We start from the raw sequence: 14,015 nt of genomic DNA, 5'->3' as shown, positions 1-14,015 counted from the left end.
ACTAAAAAGCATGTTTGGTTGAGTAGAAAACGATTTTCTTTACCGATCGCTGATTGGATAAGAGGTTCATTTGTAGGAACTGACACGAATTTGTGGGAACAGCAGATGGATTTCAGAAGCAGAACACAACCGAAAGGACACTCATGCAAATGAAATATATACTAGCCCTAACACAGGAAAGCAATTTTCCAAAACGGCTATTTTCCTATACTTTCGCAAATTATTTGGTTCAATTAAACACGGTATCCTACAGCCGAAGCGTGAAGCGTAATGTTTTCGAAATGGAGCACTAAGACTGGCGGCTCAAGACTATTTAAATTATACTTATCATTTAACATATATCCGTGGTTTTAAATCTGCCAATAGTTTTATATAATGTGGCATTCTACAGGTATCAATATTAGGTGTGCGTTTATGCTTCTGTTATATACGCGGAGTTTTATTTTAGCGTTAACATAAATGTAAAAAAAACGCCTGAGGCTTATAGCACAAATCTTCTTATTACACTAAATTACCTAAAGCGGTGGACCGCAGTCAATTTCCTGTGTAATTACACTGGAAACTGACTAATAACAAAACTTCACTAAACAAAAAGCAGTGGTTTCACAAGGCACATTCGCTTGGAACGAGTTTCAAACGAGCGCCAGATTTGAGTTACGGACTGTCAAACTTGCGTTTGAAGTACACTAGCTGTAGTGCAATTTACTTTTGTGACAAGCGCGTTCTTGTGCATTCAAGCTCGATAATTACGAGAACACCTATGCATTTCCTCAGAACTCTTGAGAACGCTTGTCTCAAAACTGGTCTCATCCTGCTTATTACATGCCACATAAAATTGTTTTTCCGAGCTTGAAAGAAGCAGCCTTTAGACGTGCGTGAAATGCAAAAACGCCCGTGCGCACTGATTTAGGTACACATCAGAGTCCCACGTTGTAGGCACTGTTGTGTTTTGGGAAGTTAAACCCAACAATTAATTTTTGTTTGTCAATATAGGAATGAAGCTAGAGCAAACGCTGCTAACCGAGGTATACATAATGGCAAATGTGGGATGCCAAAATTTGAAAAAAGTTGTCGCAGTTTCACCTTAAAGGCGAAGCATGAATTGCGATAGCAAATTTGAAGAGAGCTATACGGAGTAATGATAGCAGCTTTATCAGCTGTATAAACTTGGACATGCAGCAGCACCGGCAACACGCAGAACTGTTGTCGACGCCGCCGGCGTTTTGCCCGCGTTCGCTCAAAATGCGTGCGGCGTTGGTGACTGTTGCCGGAGCCTCTGATATAAATAGGCACTTGGTGCCGCAGCAAAACGTCGCCTCCCTTCCCTGCCCCTCCCCCCCCTCCCCCACAGCCTTTCGCGCGTCGGAAGAAGGTACGTTTACTCTACATATATGGTGATTGTAGAGGAGGAAAGAGACGCCTACTTCTGCAGCCCTTAAGGGAGCACAGCGCAGAACGCGCGTTTGTTCTCCACCGTGCGTTCACTCCCCGTGAAAGCGCGCGTCCCTCGCGCTCTTTCACTCGCACATACAGCGTTCGGCGGCGCGTGGCGGCGGTTCCTGTCATCGTTCCTGAACGACCGCACCCTCAGGGTCCGCGTGGGCCATGCCAGGAGCACTCCCCGTCCGGTCGCAGCAGGCGTACCACAAGGGTCAGTGGTGAGCCCGTTTCTCTTCAACCTCGCCCTGGCCCGGTTGCCTGCTGCACTGCCGACCGACCCTCACTACAAGGTGGAGTGCTCCATCTACGCGGATGACATCGCCCTGTGGGTGCGGGGACCGCCGCAGTCAAGCCGCCACGTGTGCCTGGCCCTCCAGAGAGCCCTGGACACCACGGCCGCCTACCTGGGAAGCATCGGACTCTCGGTTTCGACGGGGAAGACGGTGGCCCTCCTCGTCCACCCGAGAGCAGCGGCACGGCGCTCAGCTCCCCGGCTGCAGCTGGAAGGCATGCGCATCCCATGGAGTACGACTGTGTCGTACCTTGGGCTGCGCATCGACCACCGGCTAACCTGGCGACCGGCAGTCGGGGCCATGCAGACCCAGACCATCAGGGTCCGCAAGGCCGTGTCGCAGCTCCTTGCTCATGGAGAGGGCTGCTCGGTGAAGTGGGCCCTGCGGCTCTACGAGGCGGCGGCCACATCACGCCTGCGGTACGCCCTCCCGCTGGTGGCGCTGCCGCCACGCCGCCTCGAAAAGTTGGAGCTGCTGCACCGGGCGGCCATCCGACTCTGCCTGGGCGTCCCCCGGAGCTCCCAGATTGCCGCTACCCTTGCGGAGGCTGGAGCATGGCCCCTGTCGCTCCTCTTCCTGCAGCAGGGGCTGAGGCACGTCGACCGCCTCCACCATGCTCCTGATGGCAGAGGCCTGCTGCGTCGCCTCCAGTCCCGGCCTTCCTCAAGGATGGGTCAGCTGTGCCGCCTCTACGAGGAGGTGGTTGGCAACCCACCGCCGAATGCGGTACAGCTGCCCCCACCGCAGAGGCCTCCTGTCCCCATCGCCACGGAGCTGCCCGGGATTTCGAAGAGGCGCTCGCCCGCTTGCGCCCTACAGCAGACGGCCGCCTGCCTCCTGGACGAGACCCTCGGAGACCACCTCCTGGTGTACGTCGACGGTTCGGTGGTACCGGACACCGGCTCTGCCACGGCGGCCTGCACGGCACCAGCCCTGCAGAAGAGCAGGCAGTGTCGACTGCCCAGACACGCCAGCTCGACTGCAGCGGAGGTGGCAGGCCTCCACCTGGCCGTCGACCTACTCTCCGAGGAGCTTCCTGGGGTACCAGCGGCCATCCTCTGCGACTCCAAGGCAGCCCTCCTCGGCCTGCAGAGGCCAGAAAGCGCCAGCCTTGGAGTCGCACTGCTGTCTACCCGGCTGACAGCGCTGCAGGACGCAGGCCACCCGGTGTCCCTGCACTGGATCCCCGCCCACGTAGGGATCCCGGGCAACGAGGCAGCCGACACCCTGGCGAAGGACGCCCACCACACCACTGTGCCCCTCAGTCGGGCCGTGACGGAGGGCGACTTCACTGGACTGAGGCTGCGGCGACACCTGGCGACCCACCACCCAGACAAACGGGTGGCACTGGGATGCCCCCCACGACCACTCCCCCAGCGAGGCCTGGCTCGCAGGGAGACCTCGCTCCTTCTCCGGCTCCGCATCGGCTGCAGCAGGACGGCAGCACGCAGCTACCGACTGGGACGAGCGACGTCCCCGGCCTGCAGCTCCTGCGGGGAGCAGGAGACGATCGAACATCTCCTGCTGGCCTGCCCGGCGTACCTCCAGCAGCGGGGCCCACTCCTGCAGGAGTTCCGCCGCCTGGGCCTCCCCTCTGGCAAGGAGGAAGATCTCCTCTTCCCCGGCCGACACCACCTTTCTGCACTTCGAGGCGTCGTGGAGTTCCTTGACTCGTCAGGGCTCTCCGCACGCCTCTAAGGACATTTCTACAAGCGGGAAGGCCTCACGGCCTCCCACCCCACCCCGGGCCTGACCGGCCTGGCACAACACCCCTGCAGACTCTGCAGCACACCAAGGCCTTCCATCTCGGCCTGATACGTGCCGCCTATGCCTGCCAGTTTTGCTTCGCCCAGCCATGGCGACTCCACTCTATCCCTTCTTTCGCTCCCACTTACCCCTCCCCGTTGGCGCTGAGCCGTGCTCCCTCAAGGGCTGCAGAAGATAGCGTCAACCTTTCCCTTTCCCTCAAGAACCACTTATCATCGCGTGGCGACGATTTCATCTCCATTGACGTCATACGGAACCTCACGGCGACGGCGACGGCGACGCCGACGGCAGAAATCTGCTTTTGAGTGTCCATATAATTGCTATCGCAATAAAAAGAAATAGGACGCAAGTAGTAATGTCAAGCTGGTTTACTCTGCTTTGTGGAATCTTTCCTGTTCGTTCTCGGGCGCATCTGTTAATCATCGCAAAGAGAAAGAAAGATACTATTGACCACTGTTCCACTGCTGTTCGAGAGGTTCCCGGTGAAATAAAAGAAATATCGTGGACAACCGCTGCGCGGGAAAAAAAAGTGTAACTTCCTGTTTCTTCGGCCTCTGCTGTTGAACTTTGTAAAGCCTACAGGATTTCAAAAATAAATAAACAATGAGAAGAGAGGAAAAAAATAATTAATAACTTACATAAGAAAACCAGTGGAGCTTGCACTGGAGGCGCAGTACAAAAGAGATAGCGGAGCTGATGGGCACCTAGCTAGTCCTGGATTTTGGGTTAGGCTAAGCACTACCAAGTCATCCCCAGCATTTTCCGGAATTTATTGATTATTGATCAATTATCGATTAGCTGTTGATTGACTACCGATTGGCTATTGATGACTGACTTAGCTGAAGTAGACCCAACCATGCTTAGCTAGACTTATCCAGGCTCAGCTTGGCTAGTTCACAGGGGTATGTGCCATTGCGCTTGGACCCTTTCTGCACTACCGCCAGAATCGGTGCACAGTTTTTGTGGACAACTAGCAGAATAACGGCCAGCTCAAACGGCTCCGCTGTGAAAAGAGTTCGAAAAAAAAAAAAGATACGCCGAGCCACATTGTCGGAGAACCCCAGCCTCTGCAGACCGGTCTTCGATTCTTCGCCACTTCCGAGCGGAGAATGGGAGCGGATTCCCGCTGTCTTTGAAGGAAGCCCCGAGAAACGGACGTTGTACGTGTGTGTGTGTCTGTGTGTGCGTGCGTGTGTATGAGTGTGCAGTGTACAAGTGACTGTCATTCGTTTATCTACCTTGACTGTTTTAAAGTAGTAAATAAAGCACAGAATAAAGTGAAACACCAACTAGCACCCATAGGAAGGAAGCATCAACGGTTTTATGTTAAAAAAAAGTGACGTAGTAATGACGTCAAAGTACGTGAGTGCAGAAACTTGGTCCCATTAGGCACATGCTAGAATTGGCATTTTCATCGTAAGAACAACGGTTGAACTCCCTCGTTCAGTGCTCTTAGTTTTATTACACTTGGCAAACATAACACATAAGTAAGATTGCCAAAACGTTTACCATAAGTCAACCGAGAAATATTTATGAGGTACCATCTTTGCTTTTAACACAGTTTTATTCACAAGATTGCATCATTATTACAACGTCATGGCCTGATACATCTTGTTGTGGAGGTCTTTCGTGAATAAAGCTAAGTATGCAATGCGCCCCTCCCCTCGACGTCTCTTGTTTATACTCACTTGTTTTTATGTTTGTTCAATAATATGTACCCACTCATCACGAGGCTCTGCAAAGCTCATGAGGAGATAGCTTACAAATCACTGATTTAAGGCAGAATTGGATGTTGCTCACCTCTTGAGAATATCAGCGCCGACGTGTTCACCAGTGCGGCATCGGTGATAATAGCCATTCCCACTCCTGTAAAACGATGTTCAATAAATTCAATTACCATATTCTGATAGAGCATTTACATGGTGAACTAAAACAAACACTCGCCAAGAATGTAAAAAGTATAATAAAAAGACGAAAATTTCACGTTTCGGGCATCGAAATGTCAAGTTCCTGTCTTTCCGCGTTCGATGTTGCTCCTTCACCAGACGCGCTACGATAAAACTCTTGATTATAGCGTGTGCACACAGGTTTACACAGCTAAGAAATGCTGCCTAATCTAATGCCTCTGTAAAGTGCATGTACTACATGCTTCAATGATGTACCCTGATAAAAAATACTTTTTCTATAAGGTCTTACGTAAGTATTGTAGTTAATAACGCCTGTCGCACACCACGCTTTCGGTAACTTTCAAACGAAAAATCATAAAAACCTACACAGACTTGACTTGAACTGGAGAATAACTAAAAATTCAGGCATCCTAGATTACAAACATAAAAACAATACGAATCCATGAAGTCTAGCAGGCACGACCGTTTCTATCTCACCGCTTTTTTTCTTCTGAATAAAAGTTACACGTGGATGTCCCTCGAGTTAGGGGCATCACTTCACCACAAAGCAGTCTTCCAATGTATTGTTCGTATAAAACGATGTATTGCATCAGTTATTAAAAATCAAGTGCTCATTGTGCCGCCGCAATGCCCATATTGGGGCTGCCACTCAAAAGCATACAATTCCGCCTCACGGAACCAACATACTTTGTTACATTCGCACACCAAGAATCTTAAAGAATACACCATCGCAATAGCTGCACCTTTACCAATGCTGCAATAAATACTAAAATGCTACCAGCCCCCCCCCCCCCCCCCCTCCTCCCATCGTCGTCCCTGCTCTTTTCACTCCTTCACTTTAAGTAAATCGTGCTGGTGCTTTTTAACAAGAAAATGCACATTCGGAGACACGTGTTGACAACGTTCCTTTAGTCATATCTTGAAAGTAGGTTTTCAAACAGAGAATGGTCATGCAGTGGCTTCATCCACCACAGAAGGTGGAACCCGTAAGCGCAAATGACACCGCTTTATACGAGGCAGGTAATACAGCAGCTGATAACCAACACAGTCTCTACAACCAAAAAGCCTAGGGGTAACTGCAACTTCTGTGGTGTTTTTATGGACAGAATTCTACTGGTTCGTTTCAGTCATACCTGTTTGGGCCCAATGTTTACTCGCGTGCATTATTTTCTGAATTTAAAAGCGCCCCTTTTTCACCTGAGAAATACAACCCGACCTGCAAATATTGAATTTGTAGGCGTTCTTACGTCCATAGTTTTGGTTTTCTCCATTGAACACCTGCTGATATTTCGTCCGATTATGACCTTGGTGATACACATAAAACTTGCAAATTTTGAACATACGTTCCCGATTTCCTTTCTGGCTCAAATGGGAACGCGAGCATAATTTGCAATATTGCAATAACATCCCTTTTCTCACCTTCAAATGAGATAAAAACTATCTTAAGACGCATTTATTTCAAGACCATGTAGGTCCATAATTATGTGCACTTTGTCGCTAGAAACTCTGTTTACTAGATACTACAAGTTACTAAAAGTACTATAAGGTGCTATAAGGTCCAAGAAGAACAGTCTGCCGAAATTTATTGCAGGATGTAAGGTTAGCAAAAGTACTTGAGCGTGAAAGCCAAGTTTCATATTTTACCTGTATTTTGTGCGATATCAACGTCAAAACGTTAGCTTACTCTGCGCTGCTAATCTATATAAAACAAAGAAAGGCAGGTAATGTAGTAACGCAGTTAACAAATTCAGAATAAAGTTATTCCAACGAAAAAAAGAGTGCTGTAAAATGATTACGGCCTCAACTACATCTAACTTTGTCATCTTGAACTATGAACAGAAAATTTGCGTTCCAACACATTTGGAGTTAATGCACAAGAGCCGCATCAAGTGCATTTGACAGCCATAAAAAATCCAGCAGACAAAATGACCAAAAAAAACAGGTGACAATTGTTAAAGCAATAAGAAACTCTATGAAATAGGAAATGCACACAAAAAATATACACAAAGCCCATACAGCTCACATATACAGCAGAAAAACAAACTGCAAGATGCCGAAGCGGTGGTTCAAGAGTTTGACAGGGCAATAATTGCGTTATTCATATTTCTATAAGCTACCCGCTTTTGTCAGTGCTGCAAAAATATTTTCCTGTATGATTTACAGCCAAGCTGTTAGCCTCTAGTTGATCAGGATGTTTCGCTGCGTGGTCCTTACGAAAAAAAAAAGAACCTTCAGCGATGGAAGCGAAACATGCATACGTTGTTTGGTATCACGCATACAACATACAGCACATCATTCTTTTCAATAAAGAACAACCACAAAAGAAACATCCAAACCACATCGTTGTTGATAAGGCGCTCCTTCTAACAATGCGAAGCACGTAGCCTCCTCGCACACATTTCCCGGTAAATATTACTGTTTCCGCGGCGATGGTAGCGATGGCACGTGCGGAGTGACGTCACTAGCCTTTCATATATACAGAACCACCCCAGCAACTGATTTCATTGTTGCAGCACCGTTATGGGTAGGACACGCTTAGTTACGAATCCTGAGGAACGGCGTGAATACGAAGACCCGGCAAAGGGAAAAGAAATGACAATACGACCAGCAGTGGCGTGCTGCCGTTGGTCGTATTGCGAGGGAATTCCAGCACAGGGGAAGTGGGCACTTTAACATTTTTTCATGACTGAATAATGCACCGGAGGAGGAATTGAGCAATAAAGCATTGCATACCCTCTGAATAGCTTTAGTGATGGTTTTCAACAGCTTCGCTGGACTACCACATTCGCAGGGCCGGAATAACAAGTCAGTTATTTTTACAGCAATCGCATTTATAGGTCTTTACAGGCTAAAATAAAGTATAGTTATGGGCCAATGATCATGAACATACGCTGAATGCTTAAGCGATGGAGGACTCCACCCTGCCTGAGATTAGTTCCCGTATTCAGTCTGACGCCGAGTGCACTACAGCTGAGTTTCTCAATGCCCTGCAATTGTCCACTCTGGGCAACAATGCTACACAATTGCTCAATAGCTCGCATGAAACCTTACTGGCCAACTATGTCGCGCCCGCGACAGTTGCGTTGTAGCACGCTACTTCTGCCATGCGGTATCACACTAATAGAGTCTCGTGCCATCAGAGGGCCTTGTGTTTGAATATTTGATCTGTAACAAGCAGTGCAAATGTCCAAACATCTCAAACGAAGCAATACCTGGATGTATACAGGAGCGAAGGAAATACCTGCTATGATCTCGAGCAAGAGGAAGCGGAATGCGGCTATATTAGAGCATATAGCGATTAGGGGCTAGAATAAATTTCAAGTGGTGCGAACAACGTGACCCAAAGCTCAGTGAAGCCGATGGGCGTTGAGGGCCCTCTGTTAAACCATAAATGAGTCATTGGATGGTGATATGGTTGGGCGTCTTTTGATCTTAGATAAGCGCAGAGCAAAAATAGTTTCAAGTAATGAATCGGAAACAACGGTAAAAATAAATGGGCGGCTAAAGCGCACAAATATCTGAATCTCAAAAGGGTGGACACACAATTGAGAAACAGATCAGGAGAATTTGCAACTATCTACAAGGTAACTGAACGTGTAAATACACAACCAGGAATCTTCACAAAGAAAATGCAAGAAAAGAAGACGGCAAATTGGATCGAAAGGAGGGAAGAAAAAATGCCATGAAGATTTCGCAGACACTTCAGTAGGAAATACGAAAGGAAAAATATATACAATTATAAAATGAAGACTGCATAGCTATTTGAGGCCCGAACTGGTAGCTTGAGGACAAAAATATCGCACAGCAAATATTCGTAACAAGGTGAGTCACGTGTCTGTTGCAGCAGAAGTCCGCAAAACGACTCAGAAGACCGTAACGTAATGCGAAGATATTCGCCCAAGTTAGATCTGTAGGGAGTGTCTGCCTTCCGGAAGCACTCGGATTCAAATATGGAAGGAATAACTGTCCAGCAGTCGAGATAAGTCAGAGACGATTAGAGTATTGTTGGAAAAAAAAGCTGGGAAGAGATTGATTGAACCGAATCCGTCACATGCATAGGTAACTATACAAGTGTAGATATAGAGGTCTTATTGAATCCAGAAAAGTTCAAAGAAGAATAGGGAGAATGCTAGACTAGTATGCACCTGTATAATACTGTACGCTTATCTAGGTAAATTACTGACAGGCGACCCTGATCATGAGAAGGAAATTTACAGAAGAATAAAATTGGGATGGAGTGCATACGGTAGGCATTGCCAAATCCTGACCGGGAGCTTACCACTGTCGTTGAAAAGAAAAGTGGACAATGATTGCATTCTACCGGGGCTAACATATGGGGCTGAAACTTGGAGGTTAACAAAGAAACTCGAGAACAAGTTAAGGACAGCACAAAGAGCAATGGAACGAAAGTTGTGAGGCCTAACGTTAAGAGACAGGAAGACAGCGGTGTGGATCAGAGAAGAAACGGGGATAGCCGATATTCTAGTGAACATTAAGAGGGAAAAAATGGAGCTGGGGAGGCCATGTAATGCGTAGGATGGATAACCATTGGACCATTACAGTTACAGAATGGATACCAAGAGCAGGGAAGCGCAGTCGAGGATGGCAGAAAACTAGGTGGGGTGATGAAGTTAGGAAATTTTGACGACCTGGGGTTCTTTAACGTGCACTACAACGCAAACACACGGGCGTTTTTGCATTTTGCTTTCCGCATTTCGATGGAGGCGAAATGCAAAAACGCCCGTGTGCTTGCGCTTTAGTGCACGTTAAAGAACCCCAGGTGGTCAAAATTATTCTGGAGCCCTCCACTACGGCGTGCCGCATAATCAGAACTGGTTTTGGCACGTAAAACCCCAGAAAGAAGAAGAAGAAGAAGTTAGGAAATTTGCAGGCGCAAGTTGGAATCAGCTAGCGCTAGACAGGGGTAATTGGAGATTGCAGGGAGAGACCTTCGTCCGGCAGTGGGCATAAATATAAGCTGATGATGATGATTAAAAAATACTGATTAGGTCAAATACTAGGTGAGCATTTCCCGCCTCCCCGCTTACGAGGGGATGACAGTAAATCACCATCACTCATCGTCAGAAAGCTTCCAATCTGCGAGCAGACACTGGCAATGGCTATTCCAGCTGAGGTGCAGATATCGGCAGAGACGCAGGTGTACAAAATCAAATTTGGTGCCAGAGGGAGCGATTGTCAGGCTCTCCCGACCGCCTAATGCAAAACGAACAAATATAAACCAAGAAAAAAAATAAAGCGTCCTGACCAGCTTTCGGTCGGTCACTTAGTACACCAAACACCGAAAACATTTGAACACCGTAAAAGGTTACGTTATGACTTCGGTTTCTTTTCGCAATGCTTCTCGCGCCTGCCCTGCACAAGAGCCACATGTTGCTATCAACTTTACCATATGTATATCAAACAGCTGCTTTTAACAATCATCTACCCGTAAGATCACAAGAATTGCTTTTCTTTTTCGTTCCTTGCCTTTTTTTTCTGGCCCACTTTCCTCCAGAGCTCTTCCTGCCCTTCGTTGCACTCCTGCCATTAACGTTCCTCTCTCTCGTCACATTTCAAGCAGAATTTCATGTAGGCGGGCTACACACAATGTTTTTTTTTTATTAAATGTTCTCTCTCGCTCTCACCGAATGCTGATGCCCTTGCAAGTTTTCCACGTGGGCCCTTTCTGCCCATGATAAGTGCTCAGTCATTAGTGGTTCTTTATACCAACAGGAGGCAAAAATTGCCTTTGCTGAGCTCAGTTTGCTTACGTGGCTGCTGCATGTCTCGTAGCCTGCGCCAACGATGAGCAGTGCTCATCTCTGACTTCTTTTTGCAGTGCTTGCCTGCCTGAAACTGTATGTGGCCTTTCCTAGCTACCTTTTGAGCGTAAGGTATCTCTAGATAGTTCCATTTTTTACGTTTTGATAAATGTATTGTGAGAAATCTATCAAACCGCAATACGGTGTACGCAGAGGAATTCTGTTCAATCTCTGGCTCGATGTGCGGTACACGAGATTTGTTATTGGAAACGTTCAAATAGTGCGATTTAGCCGATCCCGGAAACTATAATTTTAGGTGCGTAGGTCACGTGTGTCGCTGGGTGTGGTTCTCGGCAGTCACGTGGTGGCGTGGCAGCTAGGGTGCAAAAATGTGGCTAAGGTTCAGCATATAAAAACATGCGACGTGAGCGTGTTTCGTCTGGTGGTGGCACTTCTATCATGTTGTTTTCGAAGTTGCGGAGAGTGTCGTATTTGTATGAAAGCGCATTAGACATAGCTGGCCCGGTCTCATGGCTCGCTCACGTAACATGCTTGCGTCTGCAGAAGAAGCGGAGCGTAAATGCGTTATCGTAACTGCAGGCAGAAAACGGGTGGCTGAGCGGACAGCCGAGCAGTGAGCAGCAGAAGCGTCATCTCGTCAATGACGCCAGGCCAACAGTATATTATGAGCAACTGCTTGGGCGCTTTTTTGAATGCCGCTATGACTCAGGTACGCATTTTGCACAAGAACGTTTGTTCTTTTCTTTATGTTAACCAACAGATGAACTTCATTATTCGGAAAAAAGTGCAGATACAACGCACATCATGGGATCTATGTGACGCGAAGCTTTCGTGAAGGGGTAATTGAAAACCTTTAATAAACTTGCCCGTTTAATTCCAACTTATTTTGCGCCAAGGAAACTTGCGCGCCCGCACGTGCTTTCGGGCACCCATGCTACGCAATATGGCAACTCTTATAGTGCCTTGCATTTCTTCATTTCGTCATTTTAAATACACCGTCCGCATCTTGGCCGATCCGCCGTTATGGTATGTGCCATAGAATGGAAATCATCATCACGATCACGTGGCGATCATCTCAAAGAGCTAATTGGCGTTGGCATGATAGAAGTATACGTGTGACTGCTTCTTACAGACACGGCAAAGTAGCTCAGGTGTATATCGCCAGCAACAAAAACATTTTAACAGCGGAGCTGTTTAAGCTGTTCGTTGCGCCGTGTAGCATAGACCAGAAACTGCGCCTAGCGATGACGTCACTGCGCGTTGCCTAGCAACCACTTGGCACAGCTTCGCCTAGCTTGGGCAATGCTCCTCCGCAGCCGCACCAGCTGCTACGACCGCGCACCTGCTCTGTCTAGCCATGACGTCACTTCGCGTCGCCTAGCAACCACCTGGCATGGCTGCTACCCCGCTTCTCCTAGGCATGCCATCGCTTCGGTGAACTCTTCATGGTGCCCTTCCAAGCTACCGCGCACATGCTTCGCCTAGCCACACCGACACCGTGCACCCGCCGAGGGATCACGTGACCTCACCAGAGCTCCGGTTCCCGCCAAAATCTCCTCGCTCCGCCGGGCAGGCGGATCAAAAAATGTGGGCAGATTGCACTAGGGGTGCAAGGATGGAGAAAACAGCGAAGCTGGTGATCGACCTAGCTTCTGCCGATAGCTTAGCATAAACCGCAGAAACCGCTGAGTATATAGTGTGGGGACCGACCGGAACAGGAATTAAATGCATGGCTAATGCTTGGTTAGCCCGAACATCAACTAGCTATACTGAGTTGAGCCTGTAACGAGTCGAGCCTAGAGCAGTAGTTAGCATTTCCTAGCAAAACTTAGCCAAGCCTAGCAGCACTTAGCGTTTCCTAGCAGACCTTACCCAAGCCCAGTAAATCCTGGAAGAAGCTCGGTCGATCACCAGCTCCGCTGTTTACTCCAGCCTTGCACCACTAGTGCAAGCTGCAAGCTGCCCATGTTTTTTTAACAGCACGCGTGCTTCCATATTGCCAATAAAACATGGCGTTGTAGAAAAAGGGTAAATGTGTCCTGGAATACAAATTCAGTACTTAGAAATCAACCTGAGACTATAGAACACTGTAGTAGTCTTTGTCATGATGAATTTTATTTTCGGGACGTTTCACAACGAACTATCAAAAAAGAGCTTCCTACCACCTCTTACGGTATCCGGTTCCTCTCGTTCAAAATTTCAATCAATTTTACAGCATAATATTTAGTCACGTTAATGGAACTTCATTAACTAAGAAGGAGCTGCATGATCGGCATACATGGCTTCAGAACGGCGTAACAAGGAAGACGAAAAAACGAAAGATCACACGAGCACAAGCGCCGACTCACAACTAAAGTTTATTCCATATCACAGAGCAGATTTATACACACATGTGGCCACACACAACGCAAAAAGAACAACCAAAAACCAGAACACGTTAACCATTCAGGTACAGGATTTCTCTATCCTGTAGCGCAATAGAGAGACAGCTGATACAAGACTGTTTTTTATTTTGAATGTTCCATGCTTCGATTACTTCCCGAGTTGTCTTATCATGATGCCTTGAAATAATGCTTGTGAGGTTAAACTGAGGCGTGCAGCCGCACTTCTGACAGTGCTGAGAAATGCGCGAAAAACTGTCACAACGTAGGTTGGCTGCATGTTCCCTTAATCGCACGTTAACACATCGGCCCGTCTGGCCTATATAAGCAGAGCCGCAAGGCAACGGCACGCTGTAAACCACATTCGTGGCACAACTGATTGCCGGATTCTTGTGCTTGACACCACAACCTTCTTTCTTTTCTTTTTTGGCCTCTGCCTGTCTC

At 47.8% G+C, this 14,015-nt stretch overlaps 1 protein-coding gene across 1 annotated transcript in view; it reads right to left on the bottom strand.

Annotated features, from left to right (window-relative positions):
- Positions 1-14,015, bottom strand: part of LOC119439895 (very long-chain specific acyl-CoA dehydrogenase, mitochondrial) — a 444,311-nt gene that overhangs the window by 258,113 nt on the left and 172,183 nt on the right. The gene's annotated exons all lie outside the window — the stretch shown is intronic.

This window comes from Dermacentor silvarum, chromosome 2, assembly GCF_013339745.2.
Source record: "Dermacentor silvarum isolate Dsil-2018 chromosome 2, BIME_Dsil_1.4, whole genome shotgun sequence".
In the NCBI taxonomy this organism is placed as follows: Eukaryota; Metazoa; Arthropoda; class Arachnida; order Ixodida; family Ixodidae; genus Dermacentor; species Dermacentor silvarum.
Note: the sequence above shows the minus strand (reverse complement) of the source record. Positions and strands in the feature narration are given on the sequence as shown.